General features: G+C 46.5%; 1 protein-coding gene across 4 annotated transcripts in view; it reads left to right on the top strand.

Moving 5' to 3' along the window:
• BLACAT1 (BLACAT1 overlapping LEMD1 locus) overlaps positions 1–14,676 on the top strand; it is a 66,840-nt gene that overhangs the window by 20,272 nt on the left and 31,892 nt on the right. For 2 of the 4 annotated variants that reach the window (XR_015879387.1, XR_015879386.1), the window contains exon 2: positions 1,507–1,667. The exons of the other annotated variants lie outside the window; for them this stretch is intronic. The gene's annotated coding sequence lies outside the window, so the exon portion shown is untranslated. The remainder of the gene's footprint in view (positions 1–1,506; positions 1,668–14,676) is intronic. 4 annotated transcript variants of the gene reach the window in all.

Raw genomic sequence — 14,676 nt, 5'->3', positions numbered from 1 at the left:
GCAGATGTTTCTGGCTGATATTTCCTGCCCCCTGAGAAGCTCTATGCTTCATGTGTAGTTCTGAATTATATGCTATGTTTAAAAGCAGTTTATTTCATATTGTTACCTAAATAAAATGGCAAGCCTTGAGTACGTGATGCTACTCCATTAAGTATTCCAACAGGTATTCGTTTTTTTATTTAATATTATTAAATATATGTGATGTCTGATGTGGTTTGTGTGCCTTATCTATAGAAGGTGGCATGTGTTTTTTCTCTATTTATTAGGACTAAACAACAGGTATATGATGTCTGCAGGCTCTAATGTGGTAGATGATAAGGGATGTCAGCACATTAGGATAAGGGAGCAGTTAGTAGGTGTCTGTCTAGTAGTATCAGATGGTAGATAATGTCTTAATATTACAAGGAAATGGGTTAGGTGTCCCATCCTGTAAGAAGTATTGCTTTTTGATCTAGTCTTTACTTGGGTTAGATTTGCTAAGGGAGAACTAACGACATTATAAGTTTATGCCCTGCTTGTTGGGCAACCTGTGTTTGTATACTCAATTTTTACACAATATATTTAGGATTGTTATACCCCTTTTACACTGGAGCTAAAACCCGGGTTTTTGAAGGGTTAACCCGGGCAGCTCCCTGGTGTAAAAGGGGAGAGAGTTGGATCGCCGAGTCGAGTGACCCGGCAATCCAACACAGGCAACTAGCAGGGTTTAACACGGGCTTAGCCTGTGAAACCCTGCTGTGAGAACAGCGCACTCCGGGTCACGATGACCTGGAGTGCGCTGCTAGCCGGCCGATTGGTCCGACTTCAGTGGCGCTTGGAGATTATATCATCTCCAAGCGACCACTTTCACTCCGCAAAAGCTGGGTCTATGCAGACCCGACTGCGGTGTGAGCGGCGCTGACTCGGGAATATCCCGAGTCGGCGCCGGCAAAATTCCGGGTCTGATCCGGATAGGAACTTTGTTCCAACTTCGGGTCAGACCCGGAATTTAGGTGGAAAAGGGGAATAATATACTAATGGTAATCAATTCATTTTCTAAACAGGATTGTATCTCTCTACATGATTAAATGCTGTGTAGTATTATGGTGTGGGACTGGCGGATCTACTGTGAAACTAATGGAGTTTAGGCTTCAGGGCACCTAACCCGAAGGCAATTTATTTTTAATGAGTGAATTTTTCAGTAAAATCAATGGAGTTTTTTAAGTGTGTATTATTAAAATAAGGTTATTTTAGTGATAGAATCATAAGCCAATGGGTTGAAGTACTTAATATTGACCTTAGAATATTCTTTACAGTAGTGCATGTTGGGGGGTTTCTGAGTACATAGAAACCCCCTCTAGTCAGTACTGGCTGGCAGACACTCTATCTAGAGCTCCGACCAGAAGATGGCTCTTATGAGCTTGTCTGGCACAGAATAGAGAGCTGCTGTCAGTGTCACTGCTGAGTGCAGTACTGCCAGGTGCCACTAGATTCTCACATCTTCATTTGTGCCGTCCCATCTGCCAGAAGTAGGCTCTGCAGTGCTAACCACAAACTGAAAGCTGAGGTGACTGAGGCATGGCATGCAGCTCAGAGGCGGGAGCACACAGCGTGGGGGAACGACCTCACTCAGGGGGACTCCAGAGATCCCACTCAGGAGGATCAATAGCTGGGATCCTACAGAGGAAGTGAGTGAGTTTTGGTTTTTATCTACAGTCTCTCTCTCTCTTTCTCTCTCTCTCATATTTATGCATCTATCTATGTATCTATCTATAGTCTGTCACTCTCTGGGTGGTTTCTACATCTATATACCAATCTATAATCTCACTCTCTCTAGGGGTTTCTACATCTATCTACAGTCATTCTCTCTCACTATCTGAGAGTGTTCTACATCTATCTACAGTCTCACCCTCTGGAGAGTTTCGACATCTATTTGTCTACAGTCTCTCACTCTCTGGGGGGTTTCTACATCTATCTATGTACAGTGTCTCTCTGGGTGGTTTCTACATCTGTCTACAATCTCGCTCTCTGGGGGGTTTCTACATCTATATACCAATCTATAATTTCACTCTCTGTCTACAGTCTCTCACTCTCTGGGGGGTTTCTACATCTATCTATCTACAGTGTCTCTCTGGGGGATTTCTACATCTATCTGTCTACAGTCTCGCTCTCTGGGGGGTTTCTACATCATTCTATCTGTCTACAATCTCTCACTCTGGGTGGTTTCTACATCTGTCTATCTACAGTCTCTCACTCTCTCTGGGGTTTCTACATCTATCTATCTACAGTCTTTCACTCTGGGGGGTTCTACATTTATCTATCTACAGTCTCTCACTCTGGGGGGTTTCTACATCTATCTATCTACAGTCTCTCTCTCTGGGGGGTTTCTACATCTATCTGTCTACAGTCTCTCACTCTGGGGGGTTTCTGCATCTATCTACAGTATTTCACTCTTTGGGGGCTTCTACATCTGTCTACAGTCTCTCATTCTCTCTGGAGTTTCTACATCTATCTGTCTACAGTCTCTCACTCTCTGGGGGGTTTGTACATCTATCTATCTATCTACAGTGTCTCTGCGGGGTTTCTACATCTATCTACAGTCTCTCTCTCTCTGGGGTTTCTACATCTATCTACAGTCTCTCACTCTGGGGGGTTTCTACATCCATCTGTCTACAGTCTCTCACTTTGGGGGGTTTCTACATCTATCTATCTACAGTCTCTCACTCTGGGGGGTTTCTACATCTATCTGTCTGTCTACAGTCTCTCACTCTGGGGGGTTTCTGCATCTGTCTACAGTATTTCACTCTCTGGGGGTTGCTACATCTATCTGCCTACAGTCTCTCACTCTCTCTGGAGTTTCTACATCTATCTATCTACAGTCTCTCACTCTGGGGGGTCTCTACATCTATCTATCTACAGTGTCTCTCAGGGGGGTTTCTACATCTATCTGTCTACAGTCTTGCTCTCTGGGGGGTTTCTACATCATTCTATATATCTATTAGGGGTGTGCACCGGCCACTTTTCGTGTTTTGTGTTTTGGTTTTGGATCTGGATCTTTCTTCGTGTTTTGGATCTGGATTGGTTTTGCCAAAACCACCCTTCCGTGTTTTGGGTTCTGGGTTTTGTGTTTTGGATCTGTATTTTTTTTAAAAAAAGCATAAAAACAGCTAAAATCACAGAATTTGTAGGTTTTTCTGCTCCTATGCTATTATTAACCTCAATAACCTTAATTTCCACTCATTTCCAGTCTATTCTGAACACCTCACACCTCACAATAGTGTTTTTATGTCCAAAAGGTTGCACCGAGGTAGCTGGATGACTATGCTAAGCGACACGAGTGGGCGGCACAAACACGTGACCCATCTAGGCGTGATACTGCAGTGGCAGACAGGATGGCAGTTTGAAAAACTAGGCCCCAAACTGTACATAATGCAAGGAAAAAAAAGAGGTGCAAGATGGAATTGTCCTTGGGCCCTCCCACCCACCCTTATGTTGTATAAACAGGACATGCACACTTTAACAAACCAATCATTTCAGCGCCAGGGTCTGCCACACAACTGTGGCTGAAATGATTGGTTCGTTTGGGCCCCCACAAAACAAGCTGGCAATTAATGTGTCCCTGCACAAACTGGCTCTACGGAGGCAAGATGTCATCCTCATCCTCCTCATCCACCGATTCCTCACCCTCTTCAGTGTGTACATCCTCATCCTCACAAAGTATTAACTCATCCCCACTTGAATCCACCACCACAGGTCCCTCTGTACGTTCTGGAGGCTGGTCTCCCTGGAAGAGCTGATAATTCATTTTGATGAACATCATCTTCTCCACATTCTGTGGAAGCAACCTCCTACGCCTTTCGCTGACAAGGTTCCCGGCTGCACTAAACACTCTTTCGGAGTACACACTGGAGGGGGGGCAACTCAGGTAAAATAGAGCCAGTTTGTACAGGGGCCTCCAAATTGCCTCTTTTTCCTGCCAGTACAGGTATGGACTGTCTGACATGCCTACTTGGATGCTGTCACCGATGTAATCCTCCACCATTCTGTCAATGGTGACAGTATCATATGCAGTGACAGTAGACATGTCAGAAATTGTTGCCAGGTCCTTCAGTCCGGACCAGATGTCCAAACTTGGTCCTGCCTGCCCTGCATCACCGCCAGCGGGTTGCTTAGGATACCTAAGTTTTTTCCTGGCAGCCCCAGTTGCGGGAGAAAATGAAGAAGGAGCTGTTGACGTGTCACCTTCCGCTTCAGCTGACAGTGTGTTCACCAGCAGGTCTTTGCACCTCTGCAGGCTTGTGTCGGCCGGAAAGAGAGACACCACATAGGCTTTAAACCTAGGATCGAGCACGGTGGCCAAAATGTAGTGGTCTGGTTTCAACAGATTGACCACCCTGGAATCCTGGCAAAGCGAATGAAGGGCTTCATCCACAAGTCCCACATGCCGAGTGGAATCGCTCTGTCTTAGCTCCTCCTTCACTTTCTCCAGCTGCTTCTGCAAAAGCCTGATGAGGGGAATGACCTGACTCAAGCTGGCAGTGTCTGAACTGACTTCACGTGTGGCAAGTTCGAAGGGCTGGAGAACCTTGCACAACACGGAAATCATTCTCCACTGCGCTTGAGTCAGGTGCATACCCCCTCATTTGCCTATGTCATAGGTGGATGTATAGGCTTGAATTGCCTTTTGCTGCTCCTCCATCCTCTGAAGCATATAGAGGGTTGAGTTCCACCGCGTCACAACCTCTTGCTTCAGGTGATGGCGGGGCAGGTTCAAGAGTGTTTGCTGGCGCTCCAGTCTTCGGCACGCAGTCGCTAAATGGCGAAAGTGGCCTGAAATTTTTTGGGCCACCCAAAGCGTCTCCTGCACGCCCCTGTCGCTTTTCAGAAAATTCTGCACCATCAAGTTTATTGTGTGAGCAAAACATGGGACATGCTGGAATTTGCCCAGATGTAATGCCCGCACAATATTGGTGGCGTTGTCAGATATCACAAATCCCCAGGAGAGTCTAAGTGGGGTAAGCCACTGGGCGATGATTTCCCTCAGTTTCTCTAAGAGGTTGTCGGCGGTGTGCCTCTTACTGAAACCGGTGATACACAGCGTAGCCTGCCTTGGAACGAGCTGGCGTTTCTGAGATGCTGCGACTGGTGACGCTGCTGCTGTTGCTGCGTAAGGTGATACATCTACCCAGTGGGCTGTCACAGTCATATAGTCCTTAGTCTGCCCTGTTCCACTTGTCCACATGTCCGTGGTTAAGTGGACATTGGGTACAACAGCATTTTTCAGGACACTGAGGACACTTTTTCTGACGTTTCTGTACAGTCTCGGTATCGCCTGCCTAGTGAAGTGGAATCTAGACGGGATTTGGAACCGGGGACACACTACCTCCATCAATTGTCTAAATCCCACTGCACTAATGGCGGATACCGGACGCACGTCTAACACCAACATAGCAGTCAAGGCCTCAGTTATACGTTTTGCTTCAGGATGACTGCTGTCGTACTTCATCCTCCTCGCTAAGGACTGTTGGAGGGTCAATTGTTTAGTAAAAGTAGTGGTGTTCCTACTTCCTCTCTGGGATGATGAACGACTTCCAGCAGCAGCAACAGCAGCAGCGGCAGCAGGAGGCGTTGCAATGCAGGAGCCTCCGGAGGAATCCGGGATAGGAGAGTCAGTCATGCCAGTGACATGGCCTGCAGGACTACTTCCGATCCTGACTAAGGAGGAAATTGACGAGGAGGGAGTTGACGGTGTGGTTTGCAGGCGCTTGGATACAACAGGACAACGGGATTTAGGTGTCCCTGGACTGCTTACGGTCTTAGCCAAAGTTTCTGAACTTGATAGTAACTTATTATGAACACGCTGCAGGTGCCGTATAAGGGAGGATGTTCCTAGGTGGTTAACGTCCCCTACCCCTACTTATTCCACCTTTACATAAGGTACATATGGCAAGACAGTTGTTGTCCGGATTTGGATAGAAATATTGCCAGACCAAAGAGGTGGAATGTTTGGTCTTCAGCCCAGGCATGACCGTGATGGGCTTTTTCATCCCACGGACAACAACTGTCTCCCCCGGAGCCTGATTTAAACAAACCACATCACCATCAGAATCCTCCTCGCCAACTTCCTCCTCAGCGCCAGCTACACCAGTATCCTCATCCTGTTGTACTTCAACAGTGACATCTTCAATTTGCATATCAGCAAGTGGACTGTGGGTGCTCCTTTCAGCACTTGCAGGGGGCGTGCAAATGGTGGAAAGAGCCACCTCTTCCCGTCCAGTGCTGGGAAGGTCAGGCATCGCAACCACCACCACACTTGGACTCTCCTTGGGGATTTGTGATATCTTCTTAGAAAGCACAGTTCTTCGCTGTGCTTTTGCCAGCTTAACTCTTTTGATTTTTTTAGTGGGAGGAGGGCTTCCATCGTCATGTGAAGCTGAACCACTAGTCATGAAGATACTAGGGATCGACCTTAGCCGTTCCTTGCCACTCCGTGTCGTAAATGGCATATTGGCAAGTTTACGTTTCTCTTCAGCTGATTTAAATGTTTTTTTTAAGGTCATTTTCCTGAACTTTGTCATTTGGGATTGTATGTGCCCTCTATTATGACATTGGGCATCGGCCTTGGCAACGACGTTGATGGCATGTTATCGTCTATGTCATGACTAGTGGCAGCAGCTTCAGCACTAGGAGGAAGTGGTTCTTGATCTTTCTCTATTTTATTTTTATCGGAGAAAGTTTGGTCCTCCATTTATGTTATATCGATTTGATATATACGTGCGGCTAAACACAGAAAATATTTCTTTATTTTTGCTGGAGAGTAGTGCACTTTGTGGGTTACACCAGCCTTTAAGAAATGAGCCAGCCGGCTCTTTACTTATGGGACACAGGCGCACGCTTGGCGTTGCTCCTTTGTTGATGCATGTGCAGCTACTGCGCACACAATTCACAAACACAGAAAATAATTTTTTTTTTGGTTGGACTGGAGTGTACTTTGGGGGTTACAGCACCCTTTAACGGTCAAGCCAGCCGGCCCTTTACTTATGATGACACAGGCGCACGCTTGGCACTACTTTGTTGATGCACGTGCGGCAACTGCGCACACAATTCACAAACATAGAAAATAATTTTTTTTTTGGTTTGGTCTGGAGTGTACTTTGGGGGTTACAGCACCCTTTAACAGTCAAGCCAGCCGGCCCTTTACTTATGACACAGGCGCACGCTTGGCACTACTTTGTTGATGCACGTGCGGCTACTGCGCACACAATTCACAAACACAGAAAATTAATTTTTTTTTTGGTTTGGACTGGAGTGTACTTTGGGGGTTACAGCACCCTTTAACGTTCAAGCCAGCCGGCCCTTCACTTATGACACAGGCGCACGCTTGGCACTACTTTGTTGATGCACGTGCGGCTACTGCGCACAAAATTCACAAACACAGAAAATAATTTTTTTTTTGGTTTGGACTGGAGTGTACTTTGGGGGTTACAGCACCCTTTAACGGTCAAGCCAGCCGGCCCTTTTCTTATGACACAGGCGCACGCTTGGCACTACTTTGTTGATGCACGTGCGGCAACTGCGCACACAATTCACAAACACAGAAAATTAATTTTTTTTTGGTTTGGACTGGAGTGTACTTTGGGGGTTACAGCACCCTTTAATGGTCAAGCCAGCCGGCCCTTTACTTATGACACAGGCGCACGCTTGGCACTACTTTGTTGATGCACGTGCGGCTACTGCGCACACAATTCACAAACACAGAAAATTATTTTTTTTTTGGTTTGGACTGGAGTGTACTTTGGGGGTTACAGCACCCTCTAACGGTCAAGCCAGCTGGCCCTTTACTTATGACACAGGCGCACGCTTGGCACTACTTTGTTGATGCACGTGCGGCTACTGCGCACACAATTCACAAACACAGAAAATATATTATTTTTTTAGCACTTGGGGGGAGCACCCCTGATGGACAGAGCACCCCCTGGACAACACTACAGCACCCCTTTAGGACTGGGACACTGCACAGGACTTTGGAGTGGACACAGCCCCTATGGAGAACTGACTGCACAACACAGTCCAGCCAGCCCCTATGGACTTTGAAGTAGTGGACACAGCCCCTATTAACAACAGCAGCACTACACTACACTACACAGCCCAGCCAGCCCTAACTCCCACCCTCCCTCTTCACTGTCCACAGCCGAGTGAGAAAATGGCGCCGACGCGGGTACCTTATATAGGATCCAAAACCCGCGAGACTCGGAAGGCGGGATGATGACGTTTTGCCTCGATTTCAGATCCGAGTCAGGCGGGAAAAGTCGAGCCTGACTCGGATCGGACTCGGATCGGGGGGGCTCGGGGGGGTTCGGATTTCAGAAATCCGAACCCGCTCACCCCTAATATCTATCTACAATCTCTCACTCTGGGTGGTTTCTACATCTATCTATCTACAGTCTCTCACTCTCTCTGGGGTTTCTACATCTATCTATCTATCTACAGTCTCTCACTCTCTCTGGGGTTTCTACATCTATCTACAGTCTCTCTCTCGGGGGTTTCACTTTCTACATCTATCTACAGTCTCTCACTCTGGGGGGTTTCTACATCTATCTATCCATCTACAGTCTCTCACTCTGGGGGGTTTCTACATCTATTTATCTACAGTCTCACTCTGGGGGGTTTCTACATCTATCTGTCTGTCTACAGTCTCTCACTCTGGGGGGTTTCTGCATCTGTCTACAGTATTTCACTCTCTGGGGGATTCTACATCTATCTGTCTACAGTCTCTCACTCTCTCTGGAGTTTCTACATCTATCTATCTACAGTCTCTCACTCTGGGGGGTTTCTACATCTATCTATCTACAGTCTTGCTCTCTGGGGGGTTTCCACATCGTTCTATCTATCTACAACCTCTCACTCTGGGTGGTTTCTACATCTATCTATCTATCTATCTATCTATCTATCTACAGTCTCTCACTCTCTCTGGGGTTTCTACATCTATCTATCTATCTACAGTCTTTCACTCTGGGGGTTTTCTACATCTATCTACAGTCTCTCTCTCTGGGGGGTTTCTACATCTATCTGTCTACGGTCTTACAGTATCTCACTCTGGAGGGTTTCTACATCTATCTGTCTACAGTCTCTCACTCTGGGGGTTTGCATCTATCTACATTATTTCACTCTTTAGGGGCTTCTACATCTGTCTACAGTCTCTCACTCTCTCTGGAGTTTCTCCATCTATCTATCTACAGTCTCTCACTCTGGGGGGTTTCTACATCTATCTACAGTGTCTCTCTGGGTGGTTTCTACATCTATCTGTCTACAGTCTCGCACTCTGGGGGGTTTCTCCATCTATCTGTCTATAGTATTTCACTCTCTGGGGGTTTCTACATCTATCTACAGTGTCTCTCTGGGGGGTTTCTACATTTATCAATCTACAGTCTCTCACTCTGGGGGGTTTCCACATCTATCTATCTACAGTCTCTCTCTCTGGAGGGTTCTACATCTATCTGTCTACAGTCTCTCACTCTGGGGGGTTTCTGCATCTATCTACAGTATTTCACTCTTTGAGGGCTTCTACATCTGTCTACAGTCTCTCACTCTCTCTGGAGTTCCTCCATCTATCTATCTACAGTCTCTCACTCTGGGGGGTTTCTACATCTATCTATCTACAGTCTCTCACTCTGGGGGGATTCTACATCTATCTGTCTACAGTCTCTCACTCTGGGGGGTTTCTAAATCTATCTACAGTCTCTCTCTCTGGGGTTTATACATCTATGTACAGTCTCTCACTCTGGGGGGTTTCTACATCCATCTGTCTACAGTCTCTCACTTTGGGGGGTTTCTACAACTATCTGTCTACAGTCTCTCACTCTCTCTGGGGTTTCTACATCTATCTACAGTCTCTCTCTCGGGGGTTTCACTTTCTACATCTATCTACAGTCTCTCACTCTGGGGGGTTTCTACATCTATCTATCCATCTACAGTCTCTCACTCTGGGGGGTTTCTACATCTATCTGTCTACAGTCTCTCACTCTGGGGGGATTCTACATCTATCTGTCTACAGTCTCTCACTCTGGGGGGTTTCTAAATCTATCTACAGTCTCTCTCTCTGGGGTTTATACATCTATGTACAGTCTCTCACTCTGGGGGGTTTCTACATCCATCTGTCTACAGTCTCTCACTTTGGGGGGTTTCTACAACTATCTGTCTACAGTCTCTCACTCTCTCTGGGGTTTCTACATCTATCTACAGTCTCTCTCTCGGGGGTTTCACTTTCTACATCTATCTACAGTCTCTCACTCTGGGGGGTTTCTACATCTATCTATCCATCTACAGTCTCTCACTCTGGGGGGTTTCTACATCTATCTGTCTGTCTACAGTCTCTCACTCTGGGGGGTTTCTGCATCTGTCTACAGTATTTCACTCTCTGGGGGTTTCTACATCTATCTGTCTACAGTCTCTCACTCTCTCTGGAGTTTCTACATCTATCTATCTACAGTCTCTCACTCTGGGGGTTTCTACATCTATCTATCTACAATCTCTCACTCTGGGTGGTTTCTACATCTATCTACAGTCTCTCACTCTCTCTGGGGTTTCTACATCTATCTATCTACAGTCTTTCACTCTGGGGGTTTTCTACATCTATCTACAGTCTCTCTCTCTGGGGGGTTTCTACATCTATCTGTCTACGGTCTTACAGTATCTCTCTCTGGAGGGTTTCTACATCTATCTGGCTACAGTCTCTCACTCTGGGGGTTTGCATCTATCTACAGTATTTCACTCTTTGGGGGCTTCTACATCTGTCTACAGTCTCTCACTCTCTCTGGAGTTTCTCCATCTATCTATCTACAGTCTCTCACTCTGGGGGGTTTCTACATCTATCTACAGTGTCTCTCTGGGTGGTTTCTACATCTATCTGTCTACAGTCTCGCACTCTGGGGGGTTTCTCCATCTATCTGTCTATAGTATTTCACTCTCTGGGGGTTTCTACATCTATCTACAGTGTCTCTCTGGGGGGTTTCTACATTTATCAATCTACAGTCTCTCACACTGGGGGGTTTCTACATCTATCTATCTACAGTCTCTCTCTCTGGGGGGTTTCTACATCTATCTGTCTACAGTCTCTCACTCTGATGGGTTTCTGCATCTATCTACAGTATTTCACTCTCTGGGGTTTTCTACATCTATCTGTCAACAGTCTCTCACTCTCTCTGGAGTTTATACATCTATCTATCTACATTCTCTCACTCTGGGGGGTTTCTGCATCTGTCTACAGTATTTCACTCTCTGGGGGTTTCTACATCTATCTGTCTACAGTCTCTCACTCTCTCTGGAGTTTCTACATCTATCTGTCTACAGTCTCTCACTCTCTCTGGAGTTTCTACATCTATCTATCTACAGTCTCTCACTCTGGGGGGTCTCTACATCTATCTATCTACAGTGTATCTCTGGGGGTTTCTACATCTATCTATCTATCTATCTACAGTCTTTCACTCTGGTTTTTTTTTACATTTATCTATCTACAGTCTCTCACTCTGGGGGGTTTCTACATCTATCTATCTACAGTCTCTCTCTCTGGGGGTCTACATCTGTCTACAGTCTTACAGTCTCTCTCTCTGGGGGGTTTCTACATCTATCTGTCTATAGTATTTCACTCTCTGGGGGTTTCTACATCTATCTACAGTGTCTCTCTGGGGGGTTTCTACATTTATCAATCTATAGTCTCTCACTCTGGGGGTGTTTCTACATCTATCTACAGTCTCTCTCTCTGGGGGGTTTCTGCATCTATCTGTCTACAGTCTCTCACTCTGGGGGGTTTCTGCATCTATCTACAGTATTTCACTCTTTGGGGGCTTCTACATCTGTCTACAGTCTCTCACTCTCTCTGGAGTTTCTCCATCTATCTATCTACAGTCTCTCACTGTGGGGGGTTTCTACATCTATCTACAGTGTCTCTCTGGGTGATTTCTACATCTATCTATCTACAGTCTCGCTCTCTGGGGGGTTTCTACATCTATCTGTCTACAGTATTTCACTCTCTGGGGGTTTCTACATCTACTGTATCTATCTACAGTCTTTCACTCTCTCTGGAGTTTCTACATCTATCTATCTACAGTCTCTCACTCTGGGGGGTTCTACATCCATCTGTCTGTGGTGTTTCACTCTATTTTTTTTTTTTTTTTACATCTATCTAAAGGGTCTTCAACCTTTAAGGCAGTGTGGGCCACATTAAAAAATTTGACGAAGCTGAGGGCCACTAAGCTATACTGCGGTATTTAGACTCTGCCCCCTCCTAACACAATTATGACCCATAACTGCTCCCTTCTACAAATCTAATTATGTCCCTTAACTGCCCCCCTCTGCAGTGCCCTAAGTAGTTCCCCTTATACAGTGCCCCCAGTAGTGGTGCCCCTTATGCAGGCCCCCAATAGTGGTCCCCCCTATGCAGTGCCCCAGTAGTGCCCTTTATATAGTTCCCCCAGTAGTAGTCCCCCCTATGCAGTGCCCCCGGTAGTGCCCTTTATGTAAAGCCTTCAGTAGTAGTCCCCCATCTATGCAGTGCCCCCAGTAGTGGTCCCCTGATGCAGTGTCCACAGTAGTAGTAGTCCCTCCCCAGTAGTGCCCCCAGTAGTGGTCCCCCACCAGCAGTGCCCCAAGTAGTAGTCCCCCCCGATGCAGTGCCCCCAGTAGTGGTCCCCTGATGCAGTGCCCCCAGTAGTGGTTCCCCCCCAGTAGTGCCCCAAGTAGTAGTCCCCCCCGATGCAGTGCCCCCAAAGACACATACGAAAACAAAAAAATAATAAAACAATTACTTGAGTCCCCGCTTCGGCTCCTGCTCTCGCCGCCTTCTGCTCCTCTGTGTTCCTGGGCGGGCCCGCTCTGCATTATGGGAGAGACGTCTCCCATCACCCACTGCGGGAGCCAGAAGATGGAGCTCATGAGTGATCTCCAGCCCGGCTCCTGCAGTGGGTGCAGCAGCCAGTGAGTCTGTCTGACTCTCATTGGCTGGCTGCCAAAGCAAACACACTGCCAGTGGCGGCGGTGTGCTTGTTTCTGTGCGTAGTCTGCACTACAGTAACCATCGGCAGGCCACGGGTTGAAGACCCTTGATCTAGTGTCCCACTCTCTGGGGGGTTTCTACATCTATCTATCTACAGTCTCTACTCTCTGGGGGGGTTTCTACATCTATCTACAGCCTATTACTCTCTGTGGGGTTTCTACATCTATCTATCTACAGTCTCACTCTCTCTGGGGGGTTTCTACATCTGTCTATCTACAGTCTTTCACTCTCAATGGAGTTTCTATATCTATCTACAGTGTCTCTCTCTCTTGGTGGTTTCTATCTATATATAGCCTCTCGCTCTCTGGGGGGTTTCTACATCTATCTGTAGCCTGTCACTCTCCTGGGGATTCTGCATCTATCTACTGTATCTATAGTCTGACACTCTCTGGGGGTTTTCTACATCTATCTAGCTACAGACTCTCACTCTCTGGGGGGTTTCTACATCTCTGCCATTTTGGTCTCAAGGTCCTTGCAATGGCAGGAAGGCCTTTTGGACCTTGTTGGATGTTGGCCTATTGTTCCTGCCTGCAATGGGGCCCCCATGACAGTTCAGGCTTCAGGGCCCCAAAAATGTAAATCCGCCACTGTGTGGGTGGTAGAGTAGTTTTAATTTTTGACAACTTTTACAGTAGACACCAGTGTGTGACCTTTATATATATATATATGTAATAGACTCAATCTTTAATAAGATTTCTTTAACTGCATTAACTTAACCCTAGTTTTGGGACGGCAGAATTTGCAAGAGGTGTATGTGTGACCATTTATTGAAGTTCAATGGTTTTATCAGTGTAACTCTTTTTGTATTATTGAATAGGAACAGTAAGAAAGGATCTGAAATCACATTTCATACAATTAACCTCTATTGTACTCATTATAGGAATTATAAGAGCTACAACAGTGAGTCCCATTTACTCTACAGGCATCAGTGTGTGAATAAAAGTTTAGCAAATATGTCATAATTATTCATACACCTTGAATATCTTTTGTGTTTTGACTTCATACAGTACGAAATTTTTAATGTCAGTATCCTCCCCCAGGGTCGCTGGTACAGTGTGGTAACAAGGTGGTTACAGCAGCAAGGGCCAGGGCTGCCTTATGCTGGGTACATACTGGCCGATCAATTGATCGGCCAGTATATCGTGCCCCCGTCGGCCAGTGTATGCAGATGATATGTCAATGAACGACGTCGTTCACAGACATATCGCATTGGCTGTGCTGCACAGCCGATGAACAGATATATCTGCAGACATATCTGTCCATCGGCAAGTGTGTACGGGTGATCAGCTGATCGCCCGTACACAGGGGCGCCGAAAGGGGCGGGGAGCCGTGAGCGGGTACTATTTACCCGGGTCCGGCACCGTTCCCCATCTCTCATAGGTCACAACAGGCGGCTGTTATAGGTGAAACCATTATTAGTACTCAGGGGTCGTCTCGTGATCTAGGCGTGCATAACATATATAAGGCAAAGACCTCTCTCTGGCAAAAATACCCAGAGATAGGGCTTTCTACATAAGAAATAGAACTTTCTGTCAGTTACCATGCTACAATGGTTACACGAAGGAGCTCAGGAGACTCAAGTCGCCCTGCACTTAGGCAACTAATTATTGTAGGCAGTGACCACAGTGCTGGAAGAAGTGGGAAGT

This window comes from Taudactylus pleione, unplaced genomic scaffold, assembly GCF_031769625.1.
Source record: "Taudactylus pleione unplaced genomic scaffold, aTauple2 ptg000242l, whole genome shotgun sequence".
Taxonomy (NCBI): Eukaryota; Metazoa; Chordata; class Amphibia; order Anura; family Myobatrachidae; genus Taudactylus; species Taudactylus pleione.
The sequence above is the reverse complement of the archived record's forward strand: the minus strand, read 5'-3'. Positions and strand labels throughout refer to the sequence as shown.